The sequence below is a fragment of the Gopherus flavomarginatus genome, chromosome 1 (assembly GCF_025201925.1).
Source record: "Gopherus flavomarginatus isolate rGopFla2 chromosome 1, rGopFla2.mat.asm, whole genome shotgun sequence".
NCBI lineage: Eukaryota > Metazoa > Chordata > Testudines > Testudinidae > Gopherus > Gopherus flavomarginatus.
The window spans coordinates 276,586,448-276,612,659 of NC_066617.1; the positions used below are offsets into that span (position 1 = coordinate 276,586,448).

The window sequence follows — 26,212 nt, forward strand, 5'->3', positions numbered from 1 at the left end:
CTTGCACCTCTTTGTGTGTACTTGAAGTTGTAGTCATAATGGGAGCTCAAATAACTGTTGTGGTCATAGGAATGTGTTGCTGGATAATAAAATTGAAAAAAAAAAAACCTAGAGAAAGAGAAATATGATGTAAATAAAACAAATGCTAACATAAGAGAGAATGAGAAGAGTGGAATGTAGAGCTGGCTTAGGCAGACATTAGCATGTTCCGTCTCAAGGCCCTCTCCTGCTTGCCACTTCCCCCTTGGCCCTAGCCCAGGCAGGCAGCTTCTCTTCCAGGAAGCGGGCTGGGGCTGGCGCTAGGGTGGCCAGCCTGTGGCCGGGATGTTCCAGGACTGGGGGCGCTATGACAGCCTAGAGGTGAGGGGGCTGGTGGCTGTGGGGGTTGCTCTGGGTTCCAGCAGGGGAAGGAGGTGGGAGGGGCCTTGGACAGAAGGTGCGAGCTGGGCTATGGGGTAGCCTCCCCAAGCCTACAGTTCACCATCCATGCAGCTCTTTGCTCACACTGGCCAGGCCCAGATGCCAGAGGCTTCGGTAAAGAGTTATACCACAATTCTAATTCATGTTATATACCACACAGCTTATATACTTCTTCCATAGCTACTAACATCTATACTTTTTGTGTGCAAAGATAAATTTCTTTGCAGGTTGCGTATGGGCCAATTGCTTGGCAGATTTTTTACGACAAGCTTATGTTGTAAGAGTGTTTCTTCCTTCTTCGTTTGCTCTAAACATAACTACAAGAGTTAATTTAGTTAACTTCTTCCTCCCTTATTCACTTGAAACTAACTATTTTGTGAATATATTTAAACAGTTAATTGTTCTGGCATGTCTCGTCTGAACTTGGACCATGGGGCCATCAGGAGCTGTTTAGAGAGGCTTAGCCTTCCCCAGCCTACAATACACACTGCCAATGAAGAGCTGTTACATGCCTAATAAAATAACAGTGAAAAAAAGAACTAGATACATTCATGGAGGATAGGTCAATCAATGGCTATTTGCCAGGGTGGGCAGGGATGGAGTCCTTGGTCCTTGGCTTCTCTTTGCCAGAAGCTGGGAATAGGTGACAGGGCATGGATCCCTTGATGATTACCTGTTCTGTTCATTCCCTCTGGGGCACCTGGCTTTGGCCACTGTCAGAAGACAGAATACTGGGCTAGATGGACCTTTGGTCTGACCCAGTATGGCTGTTCTGATGTTCTTATAATTTGTTCTCACAAATTTTGTCATTAAAAACTTGCCAGCGCCTTGACTGAATCCTAAGAGATATTTACCATTATTTTCATAGATATGGTGTTTTGAGAAAAGTACCTTGCCTGTCTCTCATATATAAAATTTTCATTATCTGAAATGTCCAAGGTAGGGAAATTCCCTGGAATTCTGTTGTCTGACAATCTGGGAGATGAATGGTTTGATTACTAAGAAATTCTGAGAACAAAACTTTAGGTAAAAATCTTGGATTAGCCCACAGCAACTCTTTCTCCCTGGTGAATACTGTAAGTGGGGGGTCTGCCATTGAAGCCCCTAATTCTCCAGCCAGTCAGGCAGAAGTAATAGCTACCAGAAAGGCTGTCTTCAAAGATAAATCTAATAAAGAACAATTATCTAGTGGCTCAAAACCACATTACATAAGGCATGTGGGTTAAGGACTAGGTTGAGGTGCCAGGTAGGAGTAGGAGAGAGATTCAAGAAACCTCTTAAGAATCTTCCCTTGATTGGGTGAATGAAGAGCAAAAACTCCCCAATGGGTATGTGGAAAAGTTGTTCTTGCCATTAAGCGTACCCTAATGGAATTCATAGAGAGCGCCTTACCCAGCAGGAGAAATGGCTGTGTCCTGCCTCCTCTGCTCACTGCCCAGGCCCAGCTACTGGGCGGAAGGGCCGAGTGAGGTGGCAACATGACAGGAGATGCAGCATGAGAAGCACAGAGGGCTGCCCAACCCAGCAGGCTAAGCAGAGCAACTCATGCAAAGGCAGTTCAGCACTTGCAGAAACCTGTGGGAGCATGTGGGAGCCCTTCCATATGTTGCCTCTGCCAACGGACTGGGAACCAAGACTCCCTCTGGAGAAATACCATGGCAAACAGATCGACCTTCAGGAATCCCCAAGTAAAGAATATTATGTGGAGGACTCAAGAGTCCAGTTTTCATTGGGATTTTAAAAAGAAATGTCTGCTGAGGTCATCTGCCATGGTGTTCTTAATACCTGGGAGGTACAAAGCTAAGATAACTATGCGGTTGGCTATCCACCAATTTATCACCTTGGCACAAAGATCAGGAATGTGCAACTCCTGGATAGTGGATGTAAACATGCATGCCATGTTGCCTGCCATTATCTTTACTGACTTGGATCTGATTAGAGGTAGAAAATGTAGATAAGCATTTCTGATTGCTTTCAATTCTAAAAGACTGAAGTGGAGAAGCTACTCTTGTAGTGACCATTTGTCCTGCACCTTGTGATGTCCAACATATACCCCCCTTCCCCACAAAGTAAAGTGTCTGATGTTATCACAATGGTAAGGGGATTCTGAAAGAATGGGACACTTGCACAGGTCTTGGTCAGGTACCTACACCAGTTGAGTGACTGTACAACCCATAGGTGGGGGGCAGACCGTAATTTGCTGAGGCTGTGCTTGCTTGGTTTGTAAACATTTCAGAGCCACACTGTTGACCTCAGAGATGTAATCAGGCATGTTGCATACAAAGGCGCAAGCTGACATGTATCCCAGAAGCTGAAGACAGTCTCCTACTGTTACTTGAGATCTGCCCTGAAGCCTTGAGATGAGAGTTATTAGTGCGAGAAATCTGCTGGAAGGGAGGCACGTTCTGCCTGTCACTGCATCCAGAGAAGCTTCTATGAAGTCTAGACACCATATCAGAGAAAGAAAAAAAAACAGACTTTTTGAAGTTGATTTAAGTCCCAGGCTGTGAAACAGAGAGCATGTTAGCTTTACTGCAGCCAAGACTTCCTGATATAATCTGCCCTAATCAACCAATCATCCAGATACAGAAAATAATTATACCTAGACCATGTCGGTGGGTTCAACCACCACCAAAATCTTTGAGGTTTCCCTGGGGGCAGAGGAAAGGCCAAAAGGGAGCACTGTGCACTGGTAGTGCTCGTTGTTGATTAGAAAAAGAAGAAACCTTATGTGTGAAGGGTGAATAGTGACATGAAAATATGGTTCCTGTCTCTTGACCTACAAAATGCCATCTCCTAACTCTAATGAGGGAATTATTGCTGCAAGGATCAACATCCTGAATTTCTGCAGTCTTATATATCTAAAATTGGCCTCTACCCTGCATTTTTGGGGGAGATCAGGAAGTACTTTCAATAGAATCCTCTTGTCATGAGCTGTATAGAACTGGGTCTATTGATTCTAAATGTAGAACACAGGCAACCTCTTGCACTAGCAATTGATTGCAAGAAGGGTGTCTAAAGGAGGATGGGAGAATGGGAAGGAAGAATAGATTTGAAATGGATAGTGTAACCAGACTTTATGGCTTCCAAAACCCATTGGTCTGATATTCTATTGTCTCATGCATCCTGAAAGTAGGAGACATGGCATCCAAAAGGAGGGAGGGGAATAATGGCTGCAGCTGCCACCCCCTGTCAGTTGAATGGTTCAGGCTCTTGACCATGGCATCAAAACTGTCACTTGGAGGAGTTTTCTTCTTAAAATATCTTGGTCTCTAGGCCAGGAGCTCAGATGTTTATAATAAGTAGAATACACAGCTGGGCACGCTCTTTGTGCCATCTGAGACCTACTAAATTGTCTCTTATTTACAGGACTATAAATCCCTAAGAATTGCAGTGTGGCTCTCAAGTCTTCTGAAGTGTGGAGAGATGTATCTGTCAAATCCATAAAGCGCTTGTGATCATCAAAGGAGAGGTCTGACACTCTGGACCTGTCTTGAGAAGCCAGACAACTGTAGCCAAGATGCTCTTCTTATAACAGCATGGTCTTTGTCCAATGCAATGGTCATATCTACTGTATTGAAGGAGGCCGGGAGTGATGTTTTTGCCAGGAGATGCCACTTTTGTACAATGGCCTTAACTTTTTCATGTTGTTCCTCTGGCAAGTGCTCAATACACTAATTAAATGTGTTGTAGTTTTAATAGTTGTATTTGGCCATGAGTGCCTGATGGTTTGGTATTCTGAACTGTATTGCTGAAGAGTAAGATTTATGACCAGAAAGCTCTAGTTTTTTGTGGTTCTTACTATACAGAATGGACAAGGAGCTGTGTTGTCTGCCTTGTGCACTAACAGCCTCCATTACTAGGGAATTTGGATTTGGGTGTGAAAACAGAAACTCTGATTCCAGGGACATTTTTTTTATCCAGTCTCTGGCAGGTAGGCGGTGTGTAGCTGGGGGTACGTCTAGACAACATGCCGTATCGGTGGGTAGTAATCGATTTCTTGGGGATCGATATATCGCGTCTCATCTAGACACAATATATTGATCCCCATCGACTCCGGAACTCCACCAGCACGAACGGTGGTAGCGGAGTCAATAGGGGGAGCCGCGGATGTCAATCCTGCATCGTGAGGACGAGAGGTAAATCTATCTAAGATACTTCGATGTCAGCTACACTATTCACATAGCTGAAGTTGGGTATCTTAGATCGATCGCCCACTAGTGTAGACCAGCCCTGAGGTCTGCCAAACAGCCTTAGCCAGCTCCATAAGAGCTTCACTGACTGGAATGGTGATCCTTACAGATGTTGAGGTGTGCAAATTATGTAGAAGTTTATGGTGGGACTCTTGAACCTCTTCTCAGGGAATCAGAATGTGAAGCTGAAATTTGCATCATCAGTTCTTGAAATTGCTTGATGTCATCCACCATAGGTGGTGGTGCAGGCATCGCACCTTCATTAGATTATGAGGAGGAAATATTAATAAGAGGAGTAATCTCCTTATCTGCCTTTGTTTCCTGGTCCTCAAAAGTCTCCTCCACTGGTACAGGTAATGGTACAGGAGGTGGACCCTGTTCTGCTCCCTTCTGTGGTGCCACAACTTCATTGTTAATTGTTGATAGAATATTCACAGTCCCAGCAAGGCCACTGAGAGGGGCCAAATGGCCTCCATCTGTGTTCCTGTCAGGAGGGTATCAATTGAGGTCTAGCTTCCTGCATCGCATCTGTCTTGCAGGGAGAGAAATGTGTCCTAGAATAGACAGGGGAATCCTACACTGATATTTGAGAGTCTGAAGAGTCCTCTGCCACAGACTCCAAAGACTGTTCATTTTGCAAAGTAGATGAGGGCAAGTGTGGTACTCAAGATGATAGAAGGGTCAGTGACTGAAAGAATCTTGATGCTGACAGACCCCCACATTCGTTAACAGAGAAGACTATAGCTCTGAAGATACTAGCAGGTCTTTATAATATCTAAATATTTGCGGAAAAGACGGCCTCAAAGGCCGATTCAGGCGAGTAACTGTGGAGGACAGCTCCAATATCACCACAGCTGGTACCAAATGTTTGGCATAGGAATGTGTCAACTCCAATTCCATCAGCATCACAGGTGGTCAAGCAGACATTGACTTTCATGCTCTTGGTACAGAATGCTGTTCAGGGAGGGCATAGAATTCTTTTTATCTGTGTGTCTGCAGCTCTGGGTACAGGTACCCAAACTCGGTACTGAATCGGTCTTAGACCACTCACTCTTCTTTGCCTTTGCAGTGCCAGCATCACTCAGAGCTTGCATGGAACTCCCCTTGGGACCTGCGGTCTCTGTAGTCTTCTTATGTGTCAGTGACTGAGATTTACATGTCAGATCTACCTCTATGGAGGACTTTAGTACCTTAGAAGTACTCGGTGCCACAGTACCAGATACATCTCTAGGCATCTCCAGTGACCGAGATCTTCATATGGACAGGGCACTGGCGGTACTAAGTACAGAAGGTCACCCACCTCTGGATCCAAAGCTGATTATAAAGCTTGTGTCATCATAGGAGTTTAAACTTGACTTCTCTATATTGGGGATCTACTCTTGAAAGGAGCACAGATCTTGCACTTGCAGGGGATATATGTGTCCCCCAAACACTGGAAATGGCTGTCACTGCTGGGAATCACCTCATGGCAGGAGAAGCCCCTTCTGAGTCCTGGGGAGAATGACATTCCCAAGTGATATAACAAAAATGACCCATTGGAGGGGAAAGCTCTTAAATCCTAATTACATCTAGTGATAAGATGAGAGAGAGAGAGAGAGATGAGAGAGGACAGAGGACAGAGAGATAGAGAAATAGATAAAAGAAAAGATGGAGCAACTGTTTCAACAACTATATACGCTAGAAGATAGCTACCTACATGCTAACTAATTACAGATTAGCGTGAACAAGCACACAGTAGAAAGGCACTGCCCAAAGGCAGTTGAGAAGCAACTGAGGGCAGTTCTTCCGCATAGCCTCATATCACCACAGCATGGAGCACAAGGACGTGGGTTGCATGAGTAGGCTAAATGGGCATGGCTACCAAAAATCTCTGATCAAAGGTGCAAGCACGTCTGAAGCGCAGCACCCATGGGGACACTACTCAAAGAAGAATTTTAAAATTACCTCTGGAGCCACACCCAATCCTTATATATCAAACACTAAAGGCACACTGCACTACTTTCCAAGAAGCAAGTAACTTTACCACCACAATCCAACCCTGTATAATTATTAATTATTTGGTTAAGATTGTACAATGTGAATACTAAGAACTTTCCAGATATTCAAGAAGAGACAGTCCTTGCCCTCAGATGTTTCCAATTGAAAGATATTTTATAATCTTCCATTTAAAATATTGCACTAAAAAGTAACAGCCTAACAGCCACAGAATAAGAAATGCCACAAAACAGCCCTAGAAACAATGTTCAGGTTGTGACCTAAATCAACAGACGTTACAAAATACAAAGTTTAAAGGGCATAGTCAAGATACAAGTCACATATGTAAACAGAATGTCACTTTCTTTGCTACTAATATAATGTAAGATTAAGAGTGGGAAAGAAAAATTGCTAATGTAATGTTTTACCATTTATGCAGTCCGTCAGCAAAAGGTCACAATCTGTCTACAGTACAGACCCAGTTCCTGCACTTGAAGGCATGCCAGACAATGAACCAAAGAAACTCATCTATAGAAGATATCAGAGGTCTAATTCTGCCAGATATTGAGCATTTCTTGGGCAGTGCTGATACAGGTATCATCACTGCTTATGAATAGAACAATGAATATGAATTTCCCAAAAAGAAAATGACATTATTTCAAAAAGAGCAAGTAAGTGCATGTTCAGCACTCTGAACCATCCTTTGCTGGCCAAGCAACTGTTCAGAGATTCTTATGTAAGACCACGTATCTCAGCAACAAGGAAGACAACCTTTTTTTTAAACGTATATGGGAAAAAATCTTAAAGTGAGCAGGGCATAAGTTATATTGTGTACAGCCTTTAATTAAAAGTAGTATCATTAAGGAGATCCTCTGACATCCATTATAGTAACCAACTAGTATGCATCATTCCTCAGACATCACTGTCCAGCTGTGCCAACCACTTCTAACATTAAATATTCCTTTCTCTGGTGAAGGAATATGCCATTCACTACAGGCAGCACAACATAGCATTAGTGAGAGCCCTGGACAGCAGGTGCCTTTGGCTACAAGATGGCAAGAAGACACCACAGCCCTGGCTGCAGGAATGCAGTGTGAGCACACAAGCATTACACACACAGATCACAGTTGTTTAATACTTGCTAGCAGAATCCAGTCAAGAGCAGAACACACTAGCATAGAGTGAACACTCAGTGAAAAACACAACAAACAAAGCCCTGCACCAGCTGGCTGAGATTAATGTTGCCACGCCTTCTTGACACTACTACAAGGAGATAGACAGGATGATGCACAAAAACATTAAAAAAAAAGAGAGTATTTTATTATGCATTTAGTATTATATTAGTTTCTCTTTTGCCCTCTGTTGTTTCAGGTACCTGTATTGCTGGTACAGAGGCACAATACTGTTGACTAGGGATATAGAAAGGGATGTAGAAACGGTAGTGTTGACAGTGATGTGAATGCACATTACTGAATATACAGGGTGCAATAGCAACAGCACAAGCAGAAATGGGAATAGCAAGAAGATAGTCAGTAATGCACTGGTAGCACACAACAGCAGGGAAGGAAAATCTGAGCAAGAACAGAGCACCAGCTGAGAACAAGAGGGAGTGTTCAGAAAAGATAGGACAGTGTTTCTACCGTGCTGTTTGTATGAACCACCTCACTCGTAAATACCACTGAGATAGAGTTATATAGGATGGTTCAAGATACATATGGAGAGGTGACCATCTCTATTTAATAGCATAGATTTTTTGAGAAATTTGTATAAAACCATCAACCTTCTGTAGACCCTACTAACTGCTATCAGACTTTTCCTCAGGGGAACCTGGTCCCAAGATCAGCACTGAAGGGAGATCATGTCAGCAGAAACAAATGGAGTTCCATGGAGAAAAATCTCATTTTCTAATTAAAAAAAAAAATTTAAGAAGGGGGATGGGGCAGGCTAAATAACTTTCCACCTTTTTCCTTGCCAATATAGTCTTGAAAACATAAATCAGTGTAAATCACTGTAAAGCAATACTTGTCAGTGACTGGGACTTGAATGGTCCTTCCCAGTGGTTAGAGCAGGAAGCAGTAGCCAGTAATAAGAAGCCAATGCCAGATATAAAGTGAGAAGTCAGAGCCAAGGATCAGGACTGAATCACCTAGAGCAAGGAGAGGCAAGATCTCAGTGACAGGTGAATGCTTTGAGCAGCCACTGAACTACTGCTGGGCTTACGGGCCAGTCTGCTGACTTCCAACCAATCAGTAGGCACAGCCAATCAATTAGCCTGCTACTGGCCAGCTGCACTCATTCGGTGGCCTGGAGACTGGCTCTGCTGCAGGCCCCACTTCCTGACAATATGAACTAATGGCTAGAGTTAAAAGGAAACGGCAGCAGACCTCCACTAAGTATATTCCCCACTTTTGTCTGCCACTCCATGTGTTTATTATATAAAATAAGATGGTTGGTTTGGGTTACACTTCCTAAGACCATCCCTTTCTATAAGGATGTGACCAAGGTAGACTGGAACCAGTTGCAGTGGAGAATGGGAGGTGGCAAATAAACAAATGAGTCACAGGATCATCTGGAAATACTAAGGCCAGTGGACACTTAGGTAACTGCAGTGCCTTACTCACAGCTGTGGCTGCAACCGGTGCTGCAAAAGGGACTCCTTCTGCAACCCTATCGATGTCATTAGGAGTGCATGGGACACACAGCACATGTCACAACCACCCCTCTTCTTGGTCACCACAGCAGGACAAGGAAAAGGGGATGAGCCCCCTGAGTTCAAGTGTGGTAGTCAACTCTCTACCTGTCAAAGCCTATCTGTCCATCCTTAGCCTCTGGATTGAAGAGCCAGGGAAAGTAAAACTTATTTTTCCCTGGCCCTCTACCTCCATGCCAAGGAAGCCACCCCTATCTCTTCATATCCCGTATCTTTTTCCCAGCCCTCCTCCTGCCTCCCCCACCAATGGCTAAGCAAAACTAGACCTCTCCTGACTGTTGGGCACTCACATCAACCAAGGGGACCAATTCTGCATCCAACCACCCAGCCTATTACTAGAGGGGAACCATTCCCCACCTAACCAACTATCACACAACCAATGGCTGACGGACAACATACCTGCCATCCTGTAAGTAGCCTTCATGAAGTGCTAGCAAGAAGGGAGCATCATAGATTGAATGTGGTAGGAGTGGAAGCAATGACAAATTTGGGGATGAGAAAAGTATATAATTGTTGAATTTGCGGGGAGAAGTGTATGGAATTGGAGGATTGTTTTCTTATTGAATTTTCAGATGATGGGGATTTTCTTCTTCATTTTTTTAGGAATGTGTCATGTGCATCACTAACCAAGAGAAAATTTTATTGAAATATTGGCAGCATATTGACCATTCTAACTTATAGGATATCATTCAAAAAGTTTGACATTCCAGTTAGAACACAGCAGCCACCTGCTGCCCCTCTTGCATTAAGAAACATATATCCCTGGTTTTCCAACCTCTCTGTGAAAAAAATAGAAACAATTTTAAGGAGAAATTTTACTTTATATTTTAGAAAAGACGGTTACTCACCTTTGTAACTGTTGTTCTTCGAGATGTGTTGCTCATATCCATTCCAGTTAGGTGTGTGCGCCGCGCGTGCACGTTCTTCGGAAACTTTTTACCCTAGCAACTCCAGTGGGCTGGCAGGTTCCCCCTAGACTGGTGCTGCCATGGCGCTCGATATAAACCCCTGCCGGCCCACCCGCTCCTCAGTTCTTTCTTGCCAGCTACTCCGACAGTGGGGAAGGAGGGCGGGTGTGGAATGGATATGAGCAACACATCTCAAAGAACAACAGTTACAAAGGTGAGTAACCGTCTTTTCTTCTTCGAGTGATTGCTCATATCCATTCCAGTTAGGTGAATCCCAAGCCTTACCTAGGCGGTGGGGTCGGAGTGAGAAGTCGCAGCATGGAGCACTGCAGAGCCGAAGGCCGCATCATCTCTGGACTTCTGGACCAGGGCGTAGTGGGAAGCGAAGGTGTGGACCGATGACCAGGTCGCTGCCCGACAGATCTCTTGGATGGGCACACGGGCGAGGAAAGCCAGCGATGACGCCTGCGCTCTGGTAGAGTGCGCAGTCACATGGCCCGTAGGGACGTGAGCCAAGTCATAGCAGGTCCTGATACAGGACGTTACCCACGAGGATATCCTCTGTGAGGAAATGGGAAGCCCCTTGATTCGGTCCGCTACTGCCACGGAAAACTGGGGGGATTTGTGGAACGGTTTGGTCCTCTCCACATAAAACGTGAGAGCCCGACGGACATCAAGCGAGTGGAGTTGTTGCTCCCTGCTTGACGAATGAGGCTTCGGGAAAAAGACGGGGAGGAAGATCTCCTGGTTGACGTGAAAGGCTGAGACCACCTTGGGGAGAAAGGCAGGGTGCAGTCTCAGCTGCACCTTGTCTTTATGGAAGACCGTATACGGGGGATCTACCGTGAGGGCCCGTCTAGCTGAGGTGATGGCCACTAGAAAGGCAGTCCCAGGAGAGAGAGAGCAGGGAGCAAGTCGCTAACGGCTCAAAAGGAGGGCCCATGAGCCGAGCCAGAACCAGGTTGAGATCCCAGGTAGGGGCAGGGGGTCGGACCTGCGGGTAGAGATGTTCTAGTCCCTTCAGGAATCTAGTCACCGTCGAGTGAGAGAAAACCGAGCGGCCATCCCCACCTGGATGAAAGGTGGAGATAGCCGCCAGGTGAATCCGAAGGGACGATATCGCCAGGCCCTGCTGCTTGAGGGACCAGATGTAGTCTAAAATATTGGCGACAGAAACCTCCATAGGGAGGAAACCCCTCTCTGTGCACCAACAAGAGAAACGCTTCCACTTGGCCGAGTACGTCGCTCTGGTGGAAGGCTTCCTGCTGCCCAGGAGTACTTCACGTACCAGGGTAGAGCAGCGTAATTCGGACGTGGTCAGCCACGCAGGAGCCACGCCGTGAGGTGCAGCGACTGGAGGTCCGGGTGACAGAACCTGCCGTGGTCCTGGGTGATCAGGTCTAGGTGAAGGGGCAGGGGGACTGGGTCGGCTATGGCCAGGTCCAGCAACATGGGGTACCAACGTTGCCTGGGCCACGCTGGAGCTATCATAATCACGCGGGCCCTGTCCCTGCGCACCTTCAGAAGGACTTTGTGGACCAGCGGGAACGGAGGGAATGCGTAGAACAGGTGGGCCGTCCACGGGATAAGGAAGGCATCCGCTACCGACCCGGGCTCCCGGCTCTGAAAGGAGCAGAACGCCTGGCATTTCCTGTTCCCCCTGGACGCGAAGAGGTCCACCCGGGGACAACCCCACCTCTGGAAGAGTGAGAGGGTGACGTCCGGGCGAAGGGACCATTCGTGTGAGAGGAAGGATCTGCTCAGGCGGTCTGCCAGCGTGTTCCATACTCCGGGAAGGAAGGAAGCCGTGAGGTGAATGGAGTGGGCTATACAAAAGTCCCAGAGCCGCATCACCTCCTGACATAGGGGAGAGGATCTCGTGCCGCCCTGCTTGTTGACATAGTACATGGTTGTCGTGTTGTCGGTGAATACCGTGACACAGTGACCTCGAAGCTGATGGGAGAACGCTTGACAAGCAAGACGGACCGCTCTCAACTCCCGTATGTTGATGTGGAGGTCTACTTCCTGAGGGGACCACAGGCCCTGCGTCCTCAGGGTTCCGAGGTGGGCCCCCCAGCCAAGGTCTGAGGCATCCGTTGTTAGGGATACCGAGGGTTGGGGAGGATGAAACGGGAGCCCCGCACACACGACGGACTGGTCTAGCCACCACCGGAGGGAATCCAATACTCCCTGGGGGATGGTGATAACTGTGTCCAGCGAATGTCTGGTCGGCCGGTACTGTGCGATGAGCCAAGATTGGAGGGGCCTCATGCGGAGCCGCGCATAACCTGTCACAAATGTGCAGGTCGCCATGTGGCCTAAGAGGGTTAGGCATGTCCTTATAGAGGTCCGGGGGGCCACCTGCAAGCGTTGAATGATGGCCAACAGTGACTGGAACCTGGGCAACGGCAGAAGGGCCCTGGCCAAGGTGGAGTCCAGAACGGCCCCAATGAACTCTATCCTCTGCATGGGGAGCACAGTGGACTTGTCCACGTTGATAATGAGGCCCAAGGTAGCAAAGAGTCCGCTGATCCTGCGGACGTGGTTGCGGACCTGCAGCTCTGATGTGCCTCGAATCAGCCAGTTGTCGAGGTAAGGGAACACGTGAATGCGACTGCGCCAAAGATATGCGACGACGACTGCCATGCATTTCGTGAATACCCTCGGGGCCGTGGAGAGGCCAAACGGGAGGACCGCAAATTGGTAATGATGGCGGTCGACCACGAACCAAAGGAAACGACTGTGTTGCGGTAATATGGCGATATGAAAGTAAGCGTCCTGAATGTCGAGGGTGGCATACCAGTCTCCAGGATCCAGAGATGGGATAATGGTCCCCAGGGATACCATGCGGAACTTCAACTTCACCATATGTTTGTTGAGTTCCCACAGGTCGAGGATAGGTCTGAGGCCTCCCTTGGCCTTGGGGATCAGAAAGTAGCGGGAATAAAACCCCTTGCCCTTCTCGTTCTCCGGAACCGCCTCTATGGCTCCTTTGTTGAGGAGCGTCTGCACCTCCTGGTGGAGGAATTGCTCGTGAGAGGGGTCCCTGAAGAGGGACGAGGGTGGGGGGCAGGAGGGAGGGTAAGACGTAAACTGCAGACGGTATCCCGTCTGCACAGTGCGTAAGACCCAGCGGTCGGATGTTATTTGGGTCCAAGCCTGGAGGAGAAACGAAAGGCGGTTTGAAAACGGGGGGGGGGGGGGGAAAGGATCCGTGGGGGAAACTGGTACCGCGCCCTTGGGCGCACCTTCAAAATGAAGGTTTGGGCCCAGGTGAGGCTTTGGAGGAGCCCTGGTTCTGCCCCCCTTGGTTGCCCGTGCCATTTCTGCCACGGCGCCTATTGAGGTCCTGCCGCTGGCGGAACTGGGGATACGGCCGGCACTGCTGCTGTTGTTGCGGCCGGAAGGGTCTGCGCTGTGTCCTGGGCATGTGCATCCCTAGGGAGCGCGTGATGACCCGATTGTCCTTCAGGCTTTTTAGCCTGGGGTCTGTCTTCGAGAACAGGCCCTGACCTTCGAACGGGAGGTCCTGGATGGTATATTGGAGCTCCGGTGGAAGGCCAGAAACCTGAAGCCAGGAGATGCGGCGCATTGTAACCCCTGAGGTGAGGGTTCGAGCGGCCGAGTCTGCTGCGTCCAAGGAGGCCTGCAACGGGGTCCTTGCGACCTTCTTGCCCTCGTCAAGAATTGCCGCAAATTCTTGATATGCATCCTGTGGCAACAGCTCCTTAAACTTATCCGCTGCCACCCAGGAGTTATAGGCATAGCGGCTAAGGAGGGCTTGTTGGTTGGAGACCCTGAGCTGGAGGGCACCCGCCGAATAGATCTTGCGGCCTAGGAGGTCCATACGCCTCTCCTCCTTGGACTTGGGTGCTGGAGCCTCTTGTCCGTGACGCTCCCTCTCGTTCACCGACTGCACTACGAGGGAGCACGGTGTCGGGTGAACATGGAGGTACTCATAACCCCTGGAGGGAGCCATGTATTTACGCTCCATGCCTCGTGCAGCAGGAGGGATGGAGGCCGGTGACTGCCAGATGGTATTGGCGTTGGCCTGGATAGTCCTAATAAAGGGCAGGGCGACCCTGGTGGGAGCATCTGCCGAGAGGATGCTCACCACGGGATCTTCGATCTCAGAGACCTCCTCAGCTTGCAGGTTTAAGTTCTGTGCTACGCGCCTGAGGAGGTCCTGGTGCGCCCTGAGGTCGAGCTGGGGAGGGCTGGTGGAAGATGTGCCTGCCACTGCCTCATCGGGAGAGGACGATGAGGAGACCCCTGGCAAAAGAGCGTCCACGGGGGGCTCTGTCTGAACCCGCGCCTCTGACTCCGGAGGTAGCCCAGGGTCCTGCTGGTTGGACCTGTCCTCCCCTTCCGGAGAGGGAGGGGTCGAGACAGCGATGCCTCTGGCGTCCTGCGCTCAGCCGTCGCAGGCTGAGGAGGAAGTTGTTGAGGGCCCTGGGCTTGGTGGTACGCCCAGGGTGTCCAGAACCCCCACTGTTATGGTCCCTGGTCCTGCGGAGGAGGGTCCTGAAAGAGGGCCGCGTGTCTGTCTGTGTCCAGCGCATATACACTGTCTGTCTGTGACGAGACAGATGGCTGTCTGGAAGGCCATGGAGGGGCCGAACGCGGCTGGTAGGGATCCCTTAGTCCTGACGCCGAAGATGTTCTCGGTGCCGGGGACTGGTACCGGGAATCATATCGGTGCCGGGATCGGGACCGGGGCCTGCCTCCGACGTGGCGCCGGGAGGTCGACCGGGATCTGCCACCAGCTTGGTGCCGGGAGGTCGACCGGGGAGTTGATCGCCGACGGGAACGGCTCCTAGAGTCCCGGTGCCGGTAGCAGTGACTTGATCCAGACTGGGACTGTTTGGAGGATGACCGGCACCGCGAGTGCGACCGGTACCGCCGAGGGGAGCGGTGCCGGGACTGCAAGCGGCGCCGGGAGCGAGAGCGTCCACGGCATCGGGACCTCGACAGCGATCGGTGCCGGCTGGGTGAGTCCTGAGACGGCGCTCTCATTGTCGTCGGCTTGCCTCTGGATACAACCCGCACAGGGGGTACCGGGGGTTGAGGCTGGGTTGGTTCTGTAAGAGCGATCAGGTCCTGTGCCGAAGCGAAAGTCTCCAGCGTCGATGGGACCAATAGCTCAAACCCAGACCTTATGGGGGAGCTAGGAGGGACCGGACTCGACGGACCCTCAGGGCCCGGAGTCGACGGGATCCCTACTGGTGGTGCCGCGGCTGAGGTAGGTGCCGGGTGCTCCACTCGAGTCTGCCTGGATGGAGTCGCAGACTTCGAGGGCCTTGCTTTGGGTCCCGGTGCCGGGGTGTCTTTCCGGTGCTGGCGCGGTCTGGTGCCGGTGTAGAGGCGACGGTCTGCATCGAAGATACCGGGTTCAGTGCCGCTTCCATAAGGAGAGTCCTTAATCTCTGGTCCCTCTCCTTTTTTGTCCTAGGCTTAAAAGCCTTGCAAATGCGGCACTTGTCCGAAATGTGCAATTCCCCCAGGCACTTTAGGCAAGCGTCGTGGGGATCGCTGGTCGGCATCGGTTTCTTACAGGCCAAGCATTGTTTGAAGTCCGGCGAACCAGGCATGGGCCCGGTGCCAGGAAGGGCTACGGCCCAAACCCGCTAATAAGTATTTACAACTATTTACAAACAACAATTAACTAACTATACTTTTATAACTATTTACTACTACCTACAACTATGAACCGTAAAACGAAGGAGAGCTAGGGACGTGGAGGACAGCAATGCCGCGCTCCACAGTTCCAACGACCAACACGGCGGTAAGAAGGAACTGAGGAGCGGGTGGGCCGGCAGGGGTATATATCGAGCGCCATGGCGGCGCCACTCTAGGGGGCAACCTGCTGGCCCACTGGAGTTGCTAGGGTAAAAAGTTTCCGACGAACGTGCACGCACGACGCGCACACCTAACTGGAATGGATGTGAGCAATCACTCGAAGAAGAACTTTCCGTTTTTTCTATCATGAAGTTACTTCGCTAAACTTATTTACTGAATAGCTTCTTCTATCAGAGGTAGCACTGAGTACAAGCATAGTACAAGGTCACTGAAATGGATGAACAACAATCTAAATGGAAACACCAGTTGGTTAGTATGCTCTCATAAGACTCAGAGCATTGTTCCCAAACAACCAGAAGCAGAACACTGGCCAACGATAACAATATTCAGGAAATTTATTATTTGATTTCTAATCCCTACATTTCCACTGATACAAGATTTCAAATCTGTTTCAGCTGAGTAAGGGAATTTCTGTTGATCTAGCTATCTGGTCAATAAAGTGTTTCCTGTTTAATTTACTCATCTATGTATTCCATTATTAGAGCTGGGGAGAAAAGGTCATTCTGTTCCATGGAGGATTTAGATATTTGAAAATTAGGTTTAGTTCTGATATGGAACCAAAAAAACTTCCGAAATTCTCTGTGAAAGCGAATAGAGCCCCAGAAATAGAAACCTTGGGGTCCCCAACTCCAAGGCAGTCATCATAGTGTTCTACTCTGGAGCCACAGTCCTTGGAAGCCCTGACTCCTCAGTTCCAACGCTATCAGCCTGCCAGGCTACCTCAGAGACAGGGACTCTGGGAAATCCAGGCTGCCAAAGAGCCAGGGCCTTGAATCCTGGGCTGCCCAGTAACCCACCAGGAAAGTTGCTGAGAAGCCAGGTGGGTGAGCTGGCAGGAACCCAGACAGATTTTAAAATCTGCCTCGCAGGCAGGATTCCATTTGAACTCTGCCTGGGTTCCATCAGAATATTGTTGACATAGAACCCTCTCCACAAAAGGTTTAGATTTTGATGAACTGGCAAATTCCAAGGAAAAAGCAATTTCATCAGAATTTTTCCAGCCAGATCTATTAATGATCTCTTCCTGTGTTCTTGAGTTTCACTAACTGATGCTTCGTTACTGAGGTTAACACCAAAGGTTACACCAAGAACAACATTCATGCACTTGTGGCTTAAGTGTGAAGTGACTATATCAGTGCCACTAATATTAAAAGCCAACGGCTATTTGCATTTCACTTTTGAACCGGAGGATGTTTGGTTCCAAGGCCAAGCAGGGGAAGATTTCTTAGACTAGGAGCTGTGACTTCAGTAATTCCAAGAGGGGAATTTGCAACCTTTGTAGAATACAGAGGGGAAAAATGGACTTCAAGAAATCCCTTAGAGCAATTAAGAATCACAGAATCATAGAAAGGAAGGGACCTCAAGGCAGGACTAAGTATTATAGACCATCCCTGACAGGTGTTTGTCCAATCTGCTCTTAAAAATCCTCAATGATGGAGATTCCACAACCTCCCTAGGTAATTTATTCCAGTGTTTAACCACTCTGACAGGAAGTTTTTCCTGATGTCCAACCTAAACAGCCCTTGCTGCAATTTAAGCCCATTGCTTCTTATCCTATCCTCGGAGGTTAAGAACAACAATTTTTCTACCTCCTCCTTGCAGCAACCTTTTATGTACTTGAAAACTGTTATGTCCCCTCTCAGTCTTCTCTTCTCCAGACTAAACAAACCCAATTTTTTCAACCTTCCCTCATGTTTTCTAGACCTTTAATCATTTTTGTTTCTCTTCTCTGGGCTTTCAGGAATGATGTGGACAAACTGGAGAAAGGTGGCACCCAGAACTGGACACAATACTCCAATTGAGGCCTAATCAGTGCGGGGTAGAGTGGAATAATTACTTCTCTTGTCTTGCTTGCAATACTTCTGCTAATACATCCCACAATGATATTTGCCTTTTTTGCAACAGTGTTACACTGTTGACTCATATTTGGCTTGTTGTATACTGTGACTTTCAGATGCCTTTCTGCAGGACTCCTTCCTAGGCAGTCATTTCCCAATTTGTATGTGTGCAACTGATTGTTCTTTCCTAAGTGGAGTACTTTGCATTTGTCCTTACTGAATTTCATCCTATTTACTTCAGACCATTTCTCCAGTTTGTCCAGATCATTTTGAATTTGAATCCTATCCTTCAAAGCACTTGCAACCCCTTCCAGCTTGGTATCGTCCGCAAACTTTATAAGTGTACTCTCTATGCCATTGAACAGAACTGGACCCAGAACCGAACCCTGCGGGGCCCTACTCGTTATGCCCTTCCAGCATGACTTTGAAGAGATTGCTACTCTGTGGGAATGATTTTCCAACCAGTTATGCACCCACCTTATAGTAGCTCCATTAAGGTTGTATTTCTCTAGTTTGTTTATTGCCTAGAATACATTAAGCTGAGCCCCCACTCTGTATTTACAAGGACAGGCAAGCCTTGCAAATCAAACTACATTAAAGGAATACCCCTGACGACGCCTCCCCCAACACACACACACACACACACACACACACACACACACACACACAGTTTCTCATATAATAAGGTCAGAGTGAAAGCTGAGAAACTGCAATTGCTGGCCAAAGAGCAACAATCAAAAAAAAGCAAGCTATATTGTAAAAATGCTGCTTGTTCAGGCTCTTCCACCTCTCTACTTGCTAGTTGGAAGAAATTACTCCCTATGGTTTGATAAGCAGGGAAGATAACAGCAGGAAAGGAAATTTCTGAATAGGAAACATACATAACAAAATGTGGTTTAGCAATGCTAGTAATTAACATCAAGTTTTCTCTAGACACTAGGAGAACATGGTGTATTGTTTTTTATACAAACAGAGCTCACTAGAGGCCAAGTATTCTATATCAAGAAAAAAGAATAAAAATAAACATGGAAACAAATCAAAACCTACTGAAAAATAAACATGGAGGCTTAATTGTTTTTTCCTCCCTTTGATAGGTCAATTAATGTATGTTATTCATAGAATGTCAGTTTCATTTCATTGTGTCCTCTCGGTATCACAAGTCTAAAATGTGAAGCAGCTGTTTTCTTTGAGGACCTGTTTTAAACAGTAAATAGCCTGCAGGTAATCTACAGGGCAACTGTGTAAAAGCCCCTAAGAGGCTGAACACATCCATTTGCATTTGTAGAAATACTGCCTGTTTGTCCTTGTGAAGAAACAGGAAATGTGCTTCTCAATGAAGCTAGACATTTCTATTCCTGTACCACCCGTACACCCTGTTTTGGGCACTGAACGTAGACTGGCATTGTCAGGAATAAGAAATGGAACACATGGAATTTGGTTTATTAAACTCTTGTGAAATGTGTCCTTATTGGAATACATAGACTATACTCAACTTTAGAGTGTAGGGCTCTTACGTGCAGCTATAAAAAATTACCACAAAATACCTGTGATGAAAGTGTGCATTATTATTGCACAATACAAAACAAAGAGATTCAAGATTTTATTAAACTTCTTTCAGTAAGTTTTTCAGCACAAATGTACTAAGAGATGACACTCTTCAGTTTGTTTGAGAAGGGAGAGAAAACCTGAGAAAATGTTCATGAACAGTTAGCAACTCTCCAGAGGCTCTTCAGTTAATAATAGGAGGGCTGCAAGTATAACTGATTCCAAAATATAGTAAAATAAGAACACACAATTATATAATGAACTTCACAAAAGGCATCAGAGCCATTTCTCTAAAAAGTTATTTAGGTCTTGGACGAAAAGTGAGTTCCTATTAGCATTACTGTCTTTACTAAGGGCATGTCTACAGAAAGACACTGACTTAAGAGTTTTGGATCAGACTTCACGACAACTTCGCCATCAGAACAGGGACAAAAAACTCACATCTTCATGCTTCTTAAGCACCTAACACCTGAGCTAACAAATTTCCTTTAGTTGTTAGCAGTAGAGGGCCTATGACACATACCTGAGCTGTTCTCAGTCTGTCCACTACAGGGTAATGGTGTGCACACACACACACACACTGGTTCACAGCAATATACATTATGCCGACTGTATACATATATTTAGTGCAGTCTGAACTGCAGGTAGATTTGACTCTTAGATTCCCTGTTAATGTTAAAAGGTTGTTTGCTCAGATCACCAATTCCCTTGGTTAAGAGTGAAAAACTTCTGGGTAACACACTCCAATATAACAGCAGCAGCACCTCGTCTGTGAGGCAGACTTTTCTACAATTGTGATCTTGTGGGGAAAAGGAAACATATCCCTCATGACTCTGTTGCCAAGTTGAAACTAGAGCATTCTAGAATTGATGCTGCCAACCTATTAAAAAAGCTATGACTGCAGCAGACCCATCTTACTATACCCCTTGCCAGATATTCATTTTCTTTAACTTTAACTAGATATTGCAAGTCTGCAAAATTCAAGTGTGATCTTAAGAAGATCAGCTCAGATTTATATTACCACTGATATATACAGTAAACCAGAAAACAGTTTCATATAGATTTGTAAAAACACAGCAGGCAACATTATAATCAAATCTCCTGGTGACACATGGAGAGAAGCCCTGAGATTTCAGCCCAAAGATTTCAGCCCCAATTTTTTTTAAACAAGTGCTTGACAAAGAATGATTTTGCTTATCGCCCAACATAATTAATAAAAACCTTAGTTTTATTACACATACACACACATTTAATTTTAATGTTTAGATTAAAAAGACCTATTCCAAGATTTTAGGCACCCTATTAGATCATCAAAAACAAAAATATATTCAACCAGACAAATAAGCATGAGCAAATGAATAGCCTCTCTTTGCAGAAAAACAACCCATCCATGAAAATAAAAGTTTATGCTGTTCAACTTTCAAGGAAGTAGTTAACCGCTTTCATGCCAAATCCTGCAGTCAGTGTTATGGGTAGGCACAAGGGTAGTCACACTAACGTCAATAGGATTAGTCATATGAGTAAGGCTGCAGGATTGGGCCCTTCTTTGCAGGTATTTGTCAATTAGTTTGTGAGTATAATTATATAATTGTTTGTTTTTATTTTATAATTCCATTGAACAAATCCTTCAGGGGGCTTCTAAACAATCTGTAGTTCTGAGGCACCCTAAGATCCTGAATTATTTTCTCCGAACACGGAGAATTACTGGGAGTATCTAGTCAACAGAAACATTCCCACTGACTTCAGTGGACACTGGATACATGGCTAGATCTTGAAGCATTGAAGTCACCAACAGTTTTGCCATTAACATGAACAATTATCTTGTTTGAACCTCAAACAAGGCCAATATCATATCAATTACTGAACAAATAGTGCTAATGGGAATCTACTGGGAAGTTTTTTGTTTATTGCCTTATGACCATCTCACTCATTAAAGACTTCAGGTAGGATTCAAATGTTCCTAAGAGTCAGATTTTTTTAAAGGTATTTAGGCACTGCTGTGCCTAAATCCCTTTTAAAGATGAGATGTTAGGTGTTGCTATTCCCCAATAGCTTTAAAAATCTGTGTCTAAGTGATTTATTAGGATAAGTCCCACTGAAAGTTAATAGGGCTTGGGCTCCCCTAAGGCAGTTTAAGTACTTTTCACAATTTTTTCTGACAACCTTAACTCCAAGGTAAAACCCTTTTTGTGGGGGAATTTAGACTAGAAATCAATGAAAACATTGCACAGCAGGCAGAAATCCTCCAATCATGCAAGCAATAGACCCAAGCGCCTTATTGGTGATTCAGTAATGTCATCTGATCACTCATTTAAACAAAACAAATCAAAACAAAAACAAACCACCCAGCAATCTCCAAACTGTATGCTCTGAAATACAAGATTGCATGTGTTAGCTATTACTGTCAGCTTTCTTTTCCCCACCACCCATCCCTTTGCTGATCCAATAGGATTCTACATCCAAACACTGATTCTGGTCCCTATTTAGATTGTACCTCTGTGGGGCAGGAATATACTTAGGTAGTTCATAAAAATAAAACCAATCACAATGGGGCAATGATCCTGATTGAATATAGGCATGTTAAGAAGTTTTCAAATCAAGGCACCAAACAAAGACAATCCAGGCCCCAAAATGATTATGAAAGTTTTGCTTGAGCAAGGGCATTAGGGTGGGGACTATAGTATAAGCTGTATAATTCTTTGTGTAAAAATAGCAGAAACTGGAATTCAACTCACAACAGATTTCTCACTTCATCCAAATGAAGGGTGTATGTGTGTGTGTGGGGGAGGGAGACAGGGCAAAGAGGAGAAAAAAATTCTCCTTAAGTGAACACATTAAAAATGCTCTAATGCTAATATATTTGTGTATGAAAAGCCTGACCTTGTCCATACAGAATTCCATCCCCTGTTACATCAGTACGGTTTCATGGATCTAGAATTCAGGCCAGCAAAGCCACCAAGCAGTTGGCCTCTCCATGTTGCCACCTACCAGCTGCTGTAGACACAGACCATGGGACATTCCACAAAAAGGGGTCTGACAGATAGCAGCCCCCTGGCTCAGGACTGGCTCCCTGCCCTATATAAACCTAAGGGGGATTCCAGGAAATGTCCAGGCAACAGTGTGGATTCCCTGTATCTGTGATGACCATTCCTTGCTCCTGAACTCCTGACTTTGACCTAAGCTTGATTTGGACTTCACCACCTGAGTCAGACTCTGACCCTTGGTATTGACACTGGACTGGAGACTGACTATGCGCTACTCCCTGCTTTGTTTGCCCCTGCTCTGACCCTTGGTCCTGACTGCATGTGTTGGGATCCTGACAGCATCCGCCAATGTATTTTTTAATGCTCGCTTAAAGAACAAAATAGGCTGTGGAGTGGCAGATGGTGCTGCTCAGTAGCACCTCCTATGCCACCAAATGTGGTACTGCAGGTGCTCGCTGCCTTAGTTCACAAGTTTTTTTCACCTACTTGAAGCAGGGTGGCTCATGCCATAAGCTCTGCATCAGTCTCTGAACAGTTAGATAATAAAATAAATCCAGAATCTGGATGTATCCTCTTTAAAGAAACAAATCTAAAAGGCAAGCTCCTGGTTGCAGCACTTAAATGCAAGACTCTTACCCAGCCCTGGGGTTTTGGGCTTGCATGGAAACAGAGGAGCTACAGCCCCTGTTCACCCAGCTCTGATGCTGAAAGGAAGCAGGCAAGCCTTCTTAACTGACCTGCTGGCTCCTGAGTGTTAAGTGTTTCCTCCTAATTGTTCTAGGCCTCTGGAGGACTGTCTTGTTGGTAGCCCAGTCCAAGTAGATTTTCCATGAGCATTGGTGTCAGGTCACACATGCCTCTAGTAAGAAACAGAGAAGGCCTCATGGTACGATGCTGTGTACTGTGCTTGTTTTCAACAGTTACACAATGAACAACTGGGCTATTATGTCTTATTCCAATTGTAAAAAGTAATGAGGTGCAGTTTTCTAATTATGTGTATGATTACACCTCTGACATTCATAAGTCATAGGAATCAATTTTGGCTTACATAATTATTTAATTTTAAAATTAAGTTATTTTCTTTTATGTAGAAGCCAACCCTGATTTTCTTCTCTGGAGTTCCATTACTTTAGAAAGACTCCTCACTTGGCATCTGTCCACTCTGGGATTTATTCAGGACTTCATTAGCGTAATGAATCTGAAGATTTCCTTTCCTCATGTTATGTATACATAGTAAATTGGTGTAGGGACACATCTATAAACATAACTGAAGAAAGGAAGTGGAATCTGTCCTTTCTCCACACAATTAAATGGGTTCTTGTTGCCTCTCGGACTGGTTCTTTTCTCTGGTGTTTGGAGGCTGGTCAAAGGGGTTTTAATCAGCATACAAGGATATATTATTTTAAACTCCTTGCATGCAGTATATTTGAGATGTGCATCCGAAAGCCTAGAATAGGAAACATTTTTTTAACTCACTGAGCTTTGTTGCCAAGAAACAAAATCTTCTGAAAGTTTATGTGAAAGCATCCTCTTTACATTTTTTGACTGTGCATTGCTTAAGGTGATGTAACTATGCCATGCCATCATTTTAGAAAATTATTAGAAGACACCAGATGGTGTTTTTACAGAGACTTATATTGTATATATTGGAGATATAATAGTTAGCCATGGCCCCATTTTTTTCCAGATTTTATTGCTTATACATCAGTAATTTGTTTCCTGCCTAAGAGGCTCTACATGGAAGCATTTCAACAAACCAAAGATATTATACTGTCAAAAATATTGTACTTGGTTTGCATCCATAAAGAATGTAAAACTGTTTATTCATTTAATTTTTTTGTATAGTTAGAAAGTTTCTCCTAATATCTAAACTAAATCTCCCTTGCTGCAGATTAATCCCATTACTTCTTTTCCTAGCTTCAGTGGACACAGAGAACAATTGTTCACCATTCTCTTTATAAACAGCCCTTAAGATTTTGGAAGACATATCAGGTCACCCCTCAGTATTCTTTTCTCAAGACTAAACATGCCCAGTTTTTCTCAACCTTTCCTCATAGGTCACGTTTTCAAAGCCTTTTAATCATTTTTGTGGCTCTCCAGTTTGTCCACATCTTTCCTAAAGTGAATTGGATGCAGACTCCAGTCAGGACCTCAGCAGTGCAGAGTAAAGCAGGACAGTTACCTCCCATGTCTTACATACAACACTTCAGATAATACACTCCAGAATCATATTAGCCTGTTTTGAAGCTTATTGACAACTCATCATATTGACAACTCATATTCAATTTGTGATCCACTACAACCCTTAGATTCTTTTTAGCAGTACTACCACCTAGACCAGTGGCTCCCAATCTAGGGCTGCTACTTGTTCAGAGAAAACCTCTGGCGGGCTGGGACGGTTTGTTTACCTGCTGCATCTGCAGGTTCAGCCGATCATGGCTCCCCCTGGCCGTGGTTCATCGCTCCAGATCAATGGGGGTTGCAGGAAGGGTGGCCAGCACGTCCCTCAGTCCGCGTCACTTCCTGCAGCCCCCATTGGCTTGGAGTGGCGAACCACGGCCAGGGGGAGCTGCGATTGGCTGAACCTGCAGACGTGGGAGGTAAACAAACTGGCATGGCCTGCCAGGGCTTTCCCTGAACAAGCAGCGGCCCTAGTTTGAGAACCACTGACCTAGACAATTATTCCTCATTTTGTAGATGCGCATTTGATTTTTCCTTTCCTTCAATCGTATTTATTGAATTTAATCTTGTTGAATTCAAACCAATTCTTCACTTTGTCAATGTCATTTTGAATTTTAAACCTGTCCTCCAAAGTGCTTGCAACCCCTTCCAGCTTGATGTCATCTGCAAATTTTATGAGTACACTCTGTTCCATTATCAAAGTCATTAATGAAAATACTGAATAGTACAGGACCCAGGACTGACCTCTGGGGGACCCCACCTGACACACCCTCCCAATTTGATAGCAAATCATTGATAATTGATAATTACTTGAACCAATACATTTGAACCAGTTGTGCACCCACCTTATAGAAAATTCATCTAGACCACATTTCCCTAGTTTGCTTATGAGAATGTCATGTGGAACTGTGTCTAAAGCCTTACTAAAATCAAGGTATATCATGTCTAATGCTTCACTGTCCACTAGGTCAGTAATCCTATCAAAGAAGGAAATTAAGTTGGTTTGGCATGACTTGTTCTTGACAAATCCATGCTGACTATTCCTTACAACATTATTATCCTCCAGATGCTTACAAATTGATTGTTTAATAATTTGCCACAGTATTTCTTCAGGTATTGAGGCTGGGGTGAATGTCTACAATTCCCTGGATCCTCATTGTTCCCCCTTTTTAAAGATAGGCATTATGTTTGCCCTTCTCCAGTCTTTTGGGACCTCACTCGTCATCCGGCAGGTCTCAAAGATCACTGCTAATGGCTCTGAGATTGCTTTAGCTAGTTCCTTAAATACTCTAGGATTAATTTAATCTGGCCCTGTTGGTTTGAATACATCTAATTTATCAAAATAGTCTTTAACCTAGTCTTTCCCTATTTTGGCTTGCATTTCTTCCCTCTGGTTGTCAGTATTAAATGCGTTGAGTTTCTTGTCATCATTAACCTTTTCAGTGAAGACTGAAGGAAGACAGGGATTAAGCACCTCAGCTGTCTTGACGTCATCAGTTACTAACTCTCCTCCCACTAAGTAAAGGACCTACGCTTTCCTTCGTCTCTCACTTGCAGCTAAGTTCTAAAAAGTCTGTTGAGTTATTGGCAGAAATCTATT

At 45.8% G+C, this 26,212-nt stretch overlaps 1 protein-coding gene across 3 annotated transcripts in view; it reads right to left on the reverse strand.

The window, feature by feature from the left end:
- The window catches only part of GPC5 (glypican 5), a 1,108,951-nt gene that overhangs the window by 402,318 nt on the left and 680,421 nt on the right, over positions 1–26,212 (reverse strand). The window lies entirely within an intron of this gene.